The sequence below is a fragment of the Phascolarctos cinereus genome, unplaced genomic scaffold, assembly GCF_003287225.1.
Source record: "Phascolarctos cinereus isolate Bilbo 61053 unplaced genomic scaffold, phaCin_HiC Scaffold_726;HRSCAF=1367, whole genome shotgun sequence".
NCBI classification, from domain to species: Eukaryota; Metazoa; Chordata; class Mammalia; order Diprotodontia; family Phascolarctidae; genus Phascolarctos; species Phascolarctos cinereus.
In genome coordinates this window covers 291053258-291068614 of record NW_027556098.1, presented here as the reverse complement: position 1 = coordinate 291068614, position 15357 = coordinate 291053258, and positions in this window count along the sequence as shown.

The following is a 15357-nucleotide window of genomic DNA, read 5'->3' as shown; positions in this document are numbered from 1 at the left end:
TAACCGAGCCTGTAAAAGAAGACAGACAGATCTGCTTCAAATAGTCAATCAAGACATTTGGAGAGAGAGGAGAGCACCACTAAGCTTGGATGTAGGACCCTGGGGAGGGTGAGTGAGTTCTGATTAATCTGCTCCATCTTACCACAAGGAATCATGCTACCAAAGAGCTTCTAACTTAGGTGGCCCCAGCAGAAGTGGAAGCCCCATACACCCCAGAGATGGTGGCAACCATCAGACAGACAAGCACAAAGGCACGTTTGCATATACTCTAAACAGTATGATCTTAGAATGGGCAGTAGCCAGTGGCAGTGGTGGGGTAATCAGAGAGCTTAGATCTAGCTGCCTGGAGGAAGATGAACTCTAGGAGCCGGCCTTCTAGGAAGAGAAGGGAGTGCTTGGACCCCATCATAGAGAAGTGGACTTAGAGTATTTCAGTCAAGTGGAAAGATGGCAGCTGCCAGAAGCAGTCATAAAATGGTGAGAGAGCCTGTACCCAGCATACTAGAAAGAAGAAGAGCAAGAATGTGAAACTAGGGCTAGAAGAGCAGCAAGGGCCTAAGCCACAGTTTGGGAGAACAAACTTTGTGTTCTCCTGTGACCGTGAGTTATCTGGATGTCATAGATCTGGGTTGCTTTTGGCAACCCAAGCATGTTTCTTATGTGAGGAGACTCCAAACCCTTAGGGTAGCCTTATAAAATTGGCTGCCTAAGGTGAGTCTTCTTGGAATAGGAGGGGCTTGATTCTCTAGCAGCCACAAATTTATTCCACTTGCAGAGGAAGTCCAAACCACAAAGTAATGCTGAGTTTAGAGGTCCTTGGAAGCGGGGGTGTGGAAAGGGAGGAGGTTGGATTTACATAGAGAGAGAATAAGAACTGTATCAGATGGTTAAGGTCACTTATGAATCCTTTGTGCTTTTGTATTCTTCCCATGAGATGGAATAAAAACTGTCTTGCATTTAATATTGTTAATGGCTGTTTGCACAGGAGCTTGGATCGTTTTACACACATAATAATCACAGTCTACATAAATGTAGTGCTTTAAATTTTACGGAATATTTATGTCCATTGTCTCATTTCATCCTCACAGTAACTCTGAGGAAAATGTTATAATTATTCCCATTTTACAGATGAGGAGATTGAGGTTCACAGAGGTTAAGTGATCACCTGGGGTCATCACACATATAGTAAATGCCAAACCAGAATGTGGAGGACCATAATTGTTGTACTGGATCACCTACATCAATGGTGTCAAATTCAAATAAAAATAGGGGTTGCTAAGTTGTACATGAGGACCCCTACAGGCTGCATATTGACTTAGTTTTAAAATATCTGTTTTGTTGTGTTTTTATTTATTTTGTTAAATATTTCCCAATTACATTTGAATCTGGTTCAGACTGTTCCCAAGAGTATTGTGGGCTACGTGTTTGACACCTCTGACCTATGCCAGCTATCTCTATGGATAACTAGATACCTTGAATTTTGCTTTTCTGTTTGTGCATAGCTTATCAGAAATTGGCTTCCCTTGACTCCTGCAGCCCCCTCCCAGAGAGAAGAAAATTCATGGCTAGCCAAAACACAGGTCATCTTCATCTTAAATCTAGTGCTCTTTTCTACTTTACTGTGGTGTCTTGTTGCATCTGTATAGATGATTTAGACATGAGCTATATTCTGAGACTCTCAAAAGAACTTCTGAGTGGGGAGAAAATGAGCTAAATTTTCAGTGGGGAAAAAGTAACCATAGAGATATAGTTTGGGGGCAACTTTCCAAGACTGATCCTGGTCAAAGGATCAATATACCTAAGGCTTTGGAGTTCTGGGTCACAGGTTACATTAGTAATGTGCAGCAGCTTCCTTGTGCACATCAGTCAGTCTCTTTATTGTCCTTTGGCTGATCATTGACTTTAGGAAAATTATTTGGAGATTTTGATATGCATGTTGAAAGCATTATTGAAAGAATATTGATGTTAAGAAGTTGGTCTTTATTTCAAGGAAAAGCTTGGGATCATAAAAAACAAAACAAACAAAAAACAACTCTACTGTCTCCCAAAAGTAAGCCAGCCTTTTCTCTTCCTCTTGTTAAATTCTGAGCCCGGCTCCTTATCTATCTATAGTGTCTGTCCAAGATTTTCTTTCCTTGCCTTCTACCTTCCCCTCTCTCTCCTTCCTTTCTTGATATGTATGTATACAGTGATACATTGATATAGTTAGTTAGATAGATGGATAGATAGATAGCTATACTGATGCATCATGAGGTTAGCTTTATGAGTTGTTTTTCCAATTAAATACCATAAGTTTGTATAATGGGCATTCTTCATCTATTTGGTTTTTCCTCTGTAGAAGGTTTGGCTCAACTCTTTTGAAGGTCTTCATTTAACTAAAGAAGATTAAGCAAAAAGGTCTTACCTTCACAGCTGTCTTCTGTCTTAGCATCAATGCTGTGAAAAGTTGGATCTCCCATTTTTCCTGACAGTGAAAGAAGATGAAAGAGAGAAGGAAGGGAGGAAAAGTAAGCCGTCATTGGACTGTCTAGATTTCTTCTCAGTAACTGAGAAAATGCCTTTTCTACTGCCTCTGCTAAAGATTCATGAGTGTATTCTCATAAATCTTCAGATGCTTTGAACTCAGCTCTAGGGAGGGGAGTAAAATTCAATTACATTTACTTGTGTGACCACAGCCATGATGCCATTAATGCAAAAGGCTAAAGAATACTTTCTGGCTATCTTACATCGTTTTACTTTGTTTTCTCATCTCCTACTGCATTCAAAATTCTACTAATTTTATTTCCATCACTATAGAAAAATGACTGAGGGCCCAGGGATGCTCAGAGCAGTGGGGGCTCTGTGTAATGTCAGAGTGGGAAAGGAACCTTGAAGTTCATCTGGTCCAACTATCATTTTAAAGATAATAAAATTGAAACCGAAGAAGTGAGATAATTTAGAATGATTTCTATTTGACAAGGGTGATATTTTTGAAGCTTTATGAATGTGTAGGAGGAAAAAAAAGATGATTTTTGAAGCTCTGCACCAGGATTTTACCTGGGCAGATATCCAGACATACCAGTCAGTAATATGTAATTTCCACTTCTCACTTTCACCTGCTATCACCAACACCACCCCTTCTCCTCCAAATAAGAAAATAAATGCAATTTAAAGGTATGTCCTTTCAAAAGCTGAAGATCCTCTCAGCTTTCTAAATGCAATTTAATACTGTGACATAAATATTGTTCTGTTTTATTTTCCAAGTGGAAACTCTGTGGGAGGCACTTATGAATTGTGCTGTTGAATACCAAAAAAATTTTGTGCAGAAAAAGTATATCTCTGTACAGTTTTAAGTAAATACTCTCAAGAAAACTCCTTTGCTTTAGGCCCAGATCACAGTTTGTAAAGTATTACTCTGTACTCTGCATGGCTGTTACTAATTCATGACATACAGAAAAAAGGACAAATCCAGGTTTGTCGTAAACGGCCACTCTTCAAAAGATATTGTAATAAGGTAACAGAAATAAGCTACCTGGATCATAAAGACAATGAGAAAGATTTTATACAAGTAAAATGCTTATAATCTTTCCAGCTACTTTCCAGTTCTACTCTAGTATCTCATTGTGGCATAAATGTTGACCCTGGATTCTTGAAGGCCATACCAGGAGCACAAACTTTGTCAAGATCTACCATAAAAGGAAAAACTTCTGCTACTGTCCTAGTGACAGACAGCAGTTGCAAGAGCAACCTAGCCAAGTATAGAAAAGCCCCTTAGGTGATAAATTACTTCATTATGGTGACCTATGAAATGAAGGATATAAAATGGCCCTTAGTACTGTGAATCCCCTTTCTGCTTCTGCACTGACTATGATGGAGTGGTGGCAAAAGGGGCTGAATGTGCTAAGATTAATGCAGTTTTTAGACCATCCATAAACATTACCCTAATTGTAGATACTCTAAATGTTAGATTTTGGTTCAGTGACCAACAAATTGACAAACTATTGGAAGAACTGAGCTACATCAATATTGATATTCTTGTAATAAGTGAAACCAGAAGGCCAGGAAGTTGCAAGTAGTTGGAAAAATGGCCCACTGGACCTCTTCAAAGTATCAAATAAAGGAATTGGTAAAGCAAGTTTCATTGCACATCTGAAGGGGGCAAAAAGAATAATTATTTCATGGAAAACTTAGTCATCTCTTAAAGTGCTCATGATGAATATAAATAAAAACCATGAAGATAAATATATGCCAAAATCTATGACAGAAAATGAAGAGAAATTCTATGAAGAATTTGACAAGGTTCTCCAGACTAAGTCTGAATGTACTTTGATACTTGGTGACTACATAGTAAAATTGGATGCTGTTTTAAGTGATTTTTGGAAAATGCTGAGTTCCAGAAGCCAAGGAAGACAAAGGTTTATAGACAACTCAGAAATTTCATGTCTTACAAATCATGAATATTTTCTTCTAGATGCAAGTAAGAAGATGCTGGATAGAGCAAGCACTGAATGACACTCCCTTCCCCCATCATGAAACTGACCATGTATTAAAGACAGGGAACAAATGGTTACTGATGTGTAAGCCATATACAAATCATCTGTCTGTGTGCATTTGAACAGTTGACTAAAGGGCAAAATCAACATCAACTTAGAAGAAAGGCTAAAGATAAGAAGAAATAGCAAAGAGTTGCTACAGTTACAACCTGACCTATTCAACCAAGCAGATCTAACAAGACTATGGTAAAAAGAAACCAATACTCTTAGGGTGTATGATGATGCCTTTTAATTGGATTACTTATAACATTTCTATTAAATACACTGATACAAAATCAGTCTGTCAATATTGAGAAAAGGGAAGTGGACAAAAGGCAAAAGCATTAGCAAAGCTATCCCAATTCTCTGCATTTGGTTTCTGACCTCATCATTCAAATGAAACTGCCCTCTCAAAGCTTCCAATGACTTCTTAATTGCCAAATCTACTGTACTTTTCTCAATCCTCACCTTTCTTGATTTCCTTATAGCCTTTGACATTGTAAACTACTCTCTCTTCCTTGATACTCTCTTCTTTCTAGGTTTTTGTATCATTTCTCTCTCCTGGTCTCCTCCTACTTATTTTATACCTAGCTCCTTCTCAGTTTCCTTTGTGGGATCTTCCTCCAGATTTCTCCCACTAACTGTGGGTAGCTCCCAGGGTTCTGTCTTGGACCCTCTTCTCCTTCTATTCTATTTCACTTGGTGATCTCATAAGCCACCATAGATTTAATGTCATCTCTATACAGATGTTTTCAGATCTATTTATCCAGCCCTATCCTCTCTCCTGACCTTCAGTCTGCAATCTCTAATTACCTATTAGACATCTCAAAATGAATGTCCTATAGGCATCTTAAATTCAACCTATCCAAAGCTGAGCTAATTATCTTTTTCCCCAACCCATCTCCTTTTTGCAATTTCTCAGTTTCTTTTGAGGGTACCACCATCTTCCTAATCATTCAGATTCACAGCTTGTTATTGTCATCTAGTCATGACTAGTTATCATGACTAGATGTCATCCTTGGATCTTCACTTTTACCCACCTATTCAATTGTTGCCATGTCTGGTCATTTCTGTCTTTGTCACATGTCTTGTTTATACTCTCATACCTCCTTCTGACACTGAACCTTTGCTGGGGCAGATACTCATCACCTCACTCCTGGACTACCTTTTGGTAGTTCTCCTTACCTCAAGTCTCACCCCACTCCAGCCATTCTCTACTTAGTTGTCAAATTGATCTCCCTAAAGTAGAAATCTGACTATGTAATCCCCATATTCAGTAACCTCTAGTGGCTCTATATTACCTCCAGGATCAAATATAAAATACTCTGATTTTGAGAGCCCTTTATAACCTGTTTTCTTCCTTTCTTTCCAGTCTTCTTGTATGTTACTCCCCTCCACGTACTCTGTGACATAGTAACACTGACCTCCTTGCTTTTCTTTCACAAGACACTCTGTCTCTTGACTTTGGGCATTTTCACTGGTTGTCCCTCATGCCTGGAATTCTCTCCCTCCTCATTTCATCCTTTTGGGTTTCCTGGTTTTCTTCAAGTCTCAGCTAAAATTGTACTATCTGCCAGAAATCTTTCCATATGCCTCTCTTAATGCTAGCACTTTTCCTTTGAGATTATCTCTGATTTATCTTGCATATATCTTGTTATATATAGTTGTTTGCATATTGTCCCCTAATTGGACTGTGAGCTCCATAAGAACAGGAACTGTTTTGTTTTGCCTACCTTTTTATCCCCAGCACTTAGCACATTTTCTGGTACAAAGTAGGTGCTTGATAAATGCTTGTTGATTTACTTGATATAGACTTTGAGCATCATCATTTTCTGTAAAAGTTTAAAAAATGTCAACCAGTCACCATCACAAGGGACCACAGGATCACCAAAAAACAAAACAAAAAAATAAAACAAAACAAAAATACATTAGCCAGAAAACACTCGATCACCTGTCAAAGTAGCAGGCAACCCTCCTTTAGAATACAACTTAATTTTGAACATCATGGATAAATTGGCAGACGAGCATAAGCAGCAGAACTGAAAAACTATGGAAAGCTTGGCATGAGACCCAACTGAGTCACATTATCCCAAGAGCATTCATGGATAAAACTTGTATGAGGACAATGGATAGGCAGGAAATGGTACATTTGTCTGTTTTTTTTCACCTAAAATAATCCATTTTCATTATCAGTGATATTGAAATCATCTGACTTTGAAGCTAAAACCTCTGCTCTAATTACTATATATTAGGAAGTTTAAATGATAGTTAAGATGAAGTTGGGAAGAGCGTCTAATCTGCATACCAAGTACATGGTGAAGAACTCCATGCTGGAGGCAACATAATCTTTAAAGCAGGAAGATATCATTCTTCAAGATATTTCATGTAGGGAAAATTAATAAAAATTTAAAAATAATGTACTATACTACTACTCAAAAATATGATTGAGAGAACAAGCTAAAATACTTCTGACTCATTCCTACTTGTTTTTATAAAACCTTTCTGAAAATGATCCATACATGTATTGAGTATATTTTCAAATGAGATAACATGCAGTGTTTTACAAACCTTAAAGCATGATATAAATGTTAACTGTTATTATTATCTTCATCCCTTGAAAATATGGTAGTCTAACTGTTCATTTCTAAAATGTTTTTCTGTTAACAACCACATATTTATAGTCACATACATGAATAAAAGGTTTAGAGAACATTCAATCTGATGTTTTTGTTGCTTGTTGAATAAAAAAGAAGCATTTGACTCAGAGCAAAATGCAGCCACAGATGCTCCCCTCCAGCAAGGACTCCCTCATGTAAATATTAGGGATCATGCTGGATTCTTTGATAAACAGGACCACAGAGATAAATGTTCAACAACCTTTGACAATGAATATCAAAAAAAAACATAAGGTGGGGATACGCAGTCAGCAAAAGTTACTTTCCTTTGCAATGAATCCTGTGCAAAGTTTAAAACTTGAGTGGAATTCCCTCTAGAAATGTACAATGGTTTCTCCTGTTTATAGATGATAGTGTATTAATTGTATCAAGTCCTAGAACTGAGGGAGACTGGCCTCTTCATCTCAAGGCTTTCCCAGGGAGACCCACATCAGCTCCAGATCCAGGCCACTTGCCTCTGGCCTTTTCACCAGCCCTGTAACAGCTACAGATCTAAAATAACATGTCTTTGAAGGCCCAGTATCTTCTCTAGTGCATTCCAGGACCAGCTCCCCTTCAGACTGCTGGCTCTTTTCTCCTGAAGTGATTCCTCCCGGCCATAGCTTTGCCTTCTCCTGTCTACTATAAGTTGGGCTCCCTGGGCCTCACAGGATACATCACCTCTGCCACATGGCTGGACCTTGAGGGTGGATCATGAACAGTCTAATCACCTGCCTTTCTTAGCAGATCTTGGTCCAACCACTGATACTTTGCCTGGACTATTTTATTCCTGTATGATTAATATATTATGTTATATACTATATATACATACATACATACATACATACACATATATATGTATATATATATGTATATATATATATATATGTATGTAGTATATAAATATATACTATATACATAACCTCCTTTTACTCTCCTCATCTCAGTGATTTGGAATCCTTTACTACAATTGTACTAGCACCATTCCCCATTCCTCAGCACCCATTCTATTACTTCCATCTTCCTGAATCTAACCTTCATTACCTAATGACTCAACCTAGATCTACATACCCCTTTCACTGTATTTATTCTCTGGAATGTTTGCTCCATAATTAACAAACTTACCTTCTCTTAAACATTTTCTTTTCTCACTAATTACACTTAATTAAGATTCTAGTAGCTGTTATCTACCAGTCCCCAGGTTCCTCCTTCTTTAGTGAGTCCATTGCCTGGCTCAGCCTTTCTCTACCTTCTAACTCCTGCCCTCATTCTAGAAACCTCAACATACATGTTGATATTCCCTTAAATACCCCAACTTCCCATTTCTTCAAACTAGTCAGTTCTCATGATTTACTCTCCATTTTACCTCAATTACACAAAGAGATGGTTATGCCCTTGATACTGATGTCATCCACAAGTGTTCCACTTCCATATTCATCAACTCTGAAATTCCTTTGTCCAATCATAATTTTGTTTTATCATTTTCTCTTTCCATCTGCCTTCCAATCCATAATCCTATTTTTTTTGTCCTCACTGTGACTTCTAGTCCCTCCACCTCTTAGATTTTTTTTCCCCAGGCCATCACCCTGAGCTGACTACAGTGTCTTCTCCTCTATTTCAACCTCTTGGTGAACCAGTTCATCTTGACACTATCCTCCAGTCTATTTGCCATACTCCTATGTCAGCATTTATTTTCCCACCTTTGCTCCTGTTCATGTGCTGCTGACTGCAGGTGGAGAAAATCACACAGCTGTACTAATTGGGTCCACTACAAATATGTTTTACATAATCCCAAGTAGGCCTTCACTGAAGCAAGAGAATCTTTTTACACCTTCGTAAGTCACGTGGTATCCTATACCCAACACCAACTATTCCAAACCTTGTAATCTCTCATCAAGCTTCCCATGGCTTTTCCCTCACCCTTTCAGGTGAGGTCCTTGCTTCATTATTCACTGAAAAAAATGTGGCTATTGCTGAAAACTACTTCTTCTCTACTGCTCATTTCACATTACTCAGAAATCTTTCCCCACTGTCTCCTCCTTCTTCCCTGTCTCACAGAAAAAGGTGGCCTCTCTCTTTGCTAAGGCATGTGCAAGTGATGGTGGTGCAGTAGATAGAGCATTGGGCTTTGAGTCAGAAGACCTGAGTTAAAATCCATCTCCAGCACTTACTAGCTGTATGACCCTGGTCAAGTCATTTAACCTCTGCCTGCTTCAGTTTTCTCAACTAAAAATGTGGATAATAATAGCACCTGCCTCCCAAGGTAGTTGTGAAGATCAAATGAGATAAAATTTTTAGAGCTCTTTGTACAATGACTGACACAAAATGTTCATTCCATTCCATTTTGTTTTTTCCAACAGATTTTCCTCTCTATCATCTCCACTTTGTCACTTGAAGGAGTCTTAGAGATCATTTAGTTCAGCCCACTTGTTTTGCAGTCTGAGAGTCTCAGAGAAGAGTAACTTGGGCAGAATTTCACAGCTACATAGTGGCAGAGCCATGACTGGGATCCAGGTCACCTGGCTGTTAGTCCAGCCTTCTTTCCACTATATCATATTGTCTCTTTTACTCTTGTTCTGATTGCATGCACTGCAGCTAAAGAGACTTTGGTATGGTCATTAGTCCCTTCCTTGCTATAGATACATCACCATTTCCCAGAATGGTTCATTATCTGTTCTCTATGATCTTCATTGTTGTTTTTCCCCCAGTTACTGAGACTTAACTTCCCACTAGTTATCTTCATTTATGTTGCAGTCTCTGTATATAGTGTCCTCTTGTTTGTTTTTCATTTTGCCTTAGTTCATATAAATCTCCCCATGTTTCTACAAATCATCACTATATATTTAAGGGGTTGTAGGACAGGATAAATTTTTCTGGAGGAATAAATTGGATAGAACATCAAATCAAGCTTAAGGAGTCTAGCTGTCTATTTACATGTTGGCATGCAGATGAAGACAGTCGTGTAGGTTTTATATGATTTGAATACTCTTACCATTTAAAGTAGTCTTCACTATCCTGATCTCAGGTTTATATGGATTCATTTATTAATTCAGTAAAGATACATTTTGGCACTTAACCTTCTTGAGGGTAAGGTTTGTTTAATTTTTGTCTTTGTATGCATCTTCAGTTTCTGATTCAATACCTTGCACATGTGCTGTTATTTGAGGGAGCTGTGATTATTGTCAGCATGGAGAACCCATCAATCAAAAAATACGATATTAAGTGGTTACTCTCTGCTAGGCATTGTTGACACAAAGCCAGCATCATTTGATTAGTAAGCATTTATTAAGTACCTACTATGTGCTAGGCATTGGGCTAAATGCTGAAGATATAAAGAAAAGTAAAAGACAGTCTCAGTCCTCAAAAAGCTTACAATCTAATGGGAAAGACAATAAACAAACAAATATATACAAACAAAAGAGTCACTGACCTCAAAGAGCTTACATCATAATGTTTACACTGTTATCAAATGTCAGAAACAGTATTTGAACCTATGTCTGCCTGACCCTAACTCCATCACTCTATCCATTCACTATGCCATGCTCCCATGCCAGACACAGAGTTGGTACTCAACAAATATTGGTCAAATTTAAGTGTCTTCTATGTTACACAGCATCGTCTTGATTTGAAGAACCCACCCCTGCACTCCTCTCCCCAAAGAGCTGTTGCTTTCAAGAAGGTTACTATGTAGTTGTATCAGCCTGGGTTTTCTAACCTGGGGGTTTAATTTTATGTTAGAACCCTAAATGTTGTTGTTACCCATAAAGCTGTACTACTGCCTTCTTAACTTGGTTTTGCAGGGCCCTGCTTTTCCATTCATTAAATATTCATTTCTGTAGTTCCTTAAAGTGAGAAAAATAAACCTAATGCTCATTTATAGGGGTACTTAGTCCCTCTTTCCTATCTGGAGCATTATCACTAACCAGGCCCATTCGTCTTCATCCTTCACCGGAGTTTGTTATTCACTGAAGCAGTTTATGGCAAAGTAGAGTTGCTGGCCTTGCAGATTCACTTTTGGGTAGTACTGAATCAAAAGCATTCTTGAAATTTAGATAAATCATGACCATAGCCTTTTAAACAGTTGTTTTTGTGCTAATTTCTAAAACAAATAAGCTCTCTTGAGTACATACACATACATAGGAATGCACACACACACCTTTTCCCTCTACTCCCCAATCAAAAAAAAGTTTTGTTTCTTTAATTTATTTTTGATGAAATTCCCCTCCTCCCCTTGTGGCATCTAAAATGTTTTAAAGTTTATACTGATAAAACAACATTAAGACACAGGGAAATACAGAAAGGGTGCTAGATTTGAACTCAGAAATAATGGGATCTGAATTCAGGCTCTGCTAGTTATAACTTGTGTGACATTTTGCAAGTCACGATAATCTCTTAGAAACCCGTTTCTCGTCTGCAAAATGGGGGTAGGGAAGTGGGTGGGGTTGGACTAGATGGCTTCGAGGATCTTCTCATTCTAAATCTCTAATCCTATAATTTGTGGAAAAGATTAGGACATATCTTTTGTGGCTGTAATTGTCAACTATAACGAATAACTTGGATTGGTACTATTAAAAATAATGTTAATAAATTCATATTGCATATGGCACCATCCACATATTACATGTGTAAAATTGTATAGATAAGCACAGCCAGTCCTACCTTTTAGGAATGTGCAATCTAAGATGGTTTGTGAACCCGTTTCTTCACAACAGCCCTGTGAGGAAAGGGCCTTCTGGCCTCAATATTGTTCTCACCCCAATCCCTCTTCCACACAGCTAATCAAGTGATTTTCCTAAATGTCAGGCCTGGCAGTATCACTTCCCTTTCCCAGTAAACTCTAGTGGCACCACATTATCTCTGTGATCAAATATTAACTTTTCTTTTTGGCTTGTAAAGCCCTTCACATGGTCCCAAAACACTTTTGCAGCCTACTAGTACTTTAAGCCTCTTTACATTCCATGTGGTCCTGTCAAACACATCTTCTTTCCCTATACTCAGTAGGTTTCTCATTTTCCATTCTTGTGCCTTCAAGTTGGTTGTCTTTCATGCCTAGAATGTATTTCCCTCTTCACCTTTTCCTCTTAGAATTTGTGGTCAAGTGACACCTTCTACCTGTGGCCTTTCCTGATTCCTCCCCTCTTCCACCTGTTGCCATTCTCCTCTCTTTTACCTTGTATTTATCTAACACATACCTGCATGCCTGTGTATACATCTTTCATACCCTGCCCCTAGTAGAATGCAAGCTCTTTGAGGGTAAAGACTGTTTTTACTTTTCTTTCTATCCCCAGCACTGAGCACAATGCCTGGCACATCGTGAGCTTGATAATTGATTTTCTTCATTTCACAGATGAGAAAACCAAGACCTGAAGACATAACATTCCCATAGCACATAGTGACTGGTAAGACACTGGGTTTGAAGCTAGTCCTTCTGATGTCAAATACAGGGCTCTTTCCACTATACCAAACTATATCTTAAGACAGAAATGTCAGTCATAGACAGCAAAAAAGCACATGTTAGAATTAAATTTGATTCAGTGTGTAGTTTGATAACACGACAGAGAATCCCTTCAGAAATTCTTTGAAACTATCTTGTCCCACCACAGGGGCATGACTCTAGAAAGAGCTAGGAGCAAAATGGCTCCTATATAATCAGTTTGTTACACTCATAGTTGGCATTTAATTTTGAAGAGGAAAATGTCCTGATTGAAATGCAGATTATTTGAGGGTCTTAGGAAGTTAATACTAAAACTGTTTGTTGACCCTACTTGTGATCCTCATTATTAGGAATACAATAAGAAGCTCATGACTTTGGAAAACCAATTAGTACACAATTTGTGATATTATACAGTGGTTGAAATTTACCCTTTGCTCCCAGAAATGAATGGCTGGCTAAACAAATTAATTATATCAGTTCAATCCAATTCAACAACATTTAAGTATTTACTTAGTAAACATGGGATGCAAGGCCCTGAGGAAGATAAAGAAAGAATAAGATATGTTTTCTCTCCAAAAAGAACATACAATCTCATAGAGGAAAACAAGGCAACTTGATGTAGGATCATAGAGCCAGAGCTAGAAGAGACTTTAGAAGACACCTGGTCCATCCATCTCATTTTACAGTTAAGGAAACTGATGCCTAGTTCTCCAGAACCAATGTTCCTTCTATTGTGCTGTAGTGGAAACACCACACTGGAGATTGAGGAGCCCTTGATCATATCTTTCCTCCAACATTTATAAGAGAGGTGACCTTGGATAAGTCACATAACTCTGGAACTCAGTTTCTACTTCTTTAAAAGATGGATAAGAAACACTCATATTACCTACCTTAGGTTCATTGTGAGGTAAATGCTATATAAACTATTAAGTAAATGTATGAATTTTATTTTGCCTGTACCTCTGATTTCATCTCTATAGGGGATTCCTGGTGTGGAAAACCCTTTCACCAATACAGATTGCTACCTCATCTGTAACATGTCATCTTTGTGTTGCCTAGAACATTGAAAGGTCAAGTGATGTGGTCATAATATTTGTCAGAGGAGGACTTAAATGCATCTTCCTCATAGTCGGCCATTTATACTATGCTACACTGCGTGTTGAGCTATTGTTACACTTTGCATGCATTGTAGATGTTCCTCTGAGGGCAAGACTAGTTCTGGCTTGGGTGGCAGGGAAGGTTCCATGGAAGAAGGAGCATTTGGGCTGTCCCACAAACATGAAAGCACAGGGGATATTTGGTTTCATTAACCTGATGAACTTTCTAAAAGCCCTTGGCAGCATTCATGTGGACACCAAAAATTCACGCGCTAATTGAAAGTGTTATTTATTCATTAAGACAGTTCTGACAGAGCCTTCCTTGGGCAACACTTGGTTGTGTTACAGCATGTTCCTGAAAAGTAATAAAATGATGTTTCTGGAAACAAATGTAATATAAGTCATGCTTTTTGCTGATTTAATAGAATTATAGAATCTGAGTTAGAAGGGGACTCAGAGATCCTGAAGCCGAAATGCTCCCTGAATAGCAATCTCTTTTACCACATCCCTGAAAGACCAGTTATCCAGCTTCTGCATGAAGACCTGCAATGACTGAGAACCTCTTGAGGTAGACCACTGCACTTTTGGACAGCTGTCATTGTTAGAACATCAGCCCTTAGGTTGAGCTGAAATGTGTCTTGACAGTGGGCCTATTTCTGTTCTCAGAAGCCAGGCAAAACAAACTTAACATTCTTTTTATGTGACACATACTTGGAGACTACTGTAAGTGTCCCTCAGTCTTCTCTTCTGTACACAATCCCAGTTTCGTCAAGAAATTTTCATATGGCATTGTATCCACTTCAGTACACTTCCTTCTACATGTGCCATAATCTGTCAAGCTCTTTTATAAAATGTGAAGTCCAATATTCCTTATGTGGACTAAATGGGACAGAGTCTAAGCTCCCTCATAATGGGTACTATGCTTTTATTAAAGTAACCTAATACTAGTATTTCAACACTGTTGACTCATTGAACTTCAAGATCCCTAGAGCTCCCTCTTTTCCCATGTGAACTATTGTCTAGCCATGTTCCCTTATCTGGCCTTATAGTGTTCTTTTTTTTTTTTTAAAGTTTTATTGTTGCATTTTGTTTATATAACACAGTCATTTTTCCTTAAACTTCCTTCACATTGAAGCTTCTCTTGTAGCAAAGAAAAACATTTAAGTAAAATCAACAGACACAGTAACTAAGGCCAACATTGTATATGGCATTCCATACTGGTAGTATTTCATCTCACTCCTGAAAGAAAGGAGATGTGTTTCATCATCAGTTCATTGGCATGAGATTGGTCATTATCATTAATTAGTGTTTGATAGCCTTATAGCATTGTTTTGATTACAATTTTTGTACGCTTTGGACAAGAGGATTCCTTGATTGGCTTCTGTGGATTTGTTCTTAAAATATTTTGATAACTATATTTCATGATGGCTTCCTTTGTTGTCTTATTAATTTTATGTATTTAAAAGCGTTATTATGAGAAGGGATCCCATAGACTTCAACAGATTGACAGAGGGGTCTGTGACACACAAAAAATTAAGAACCCTAGGTTAGGGGGAATGAAGACCCTTCCAACTCTGAGATTTTGTAATTCTTGGAATTCACAGAATGGGAAAGAAAAATAATGTGATTTTCCCTCCTGTTTCAGAGATGTAGACAGGCAG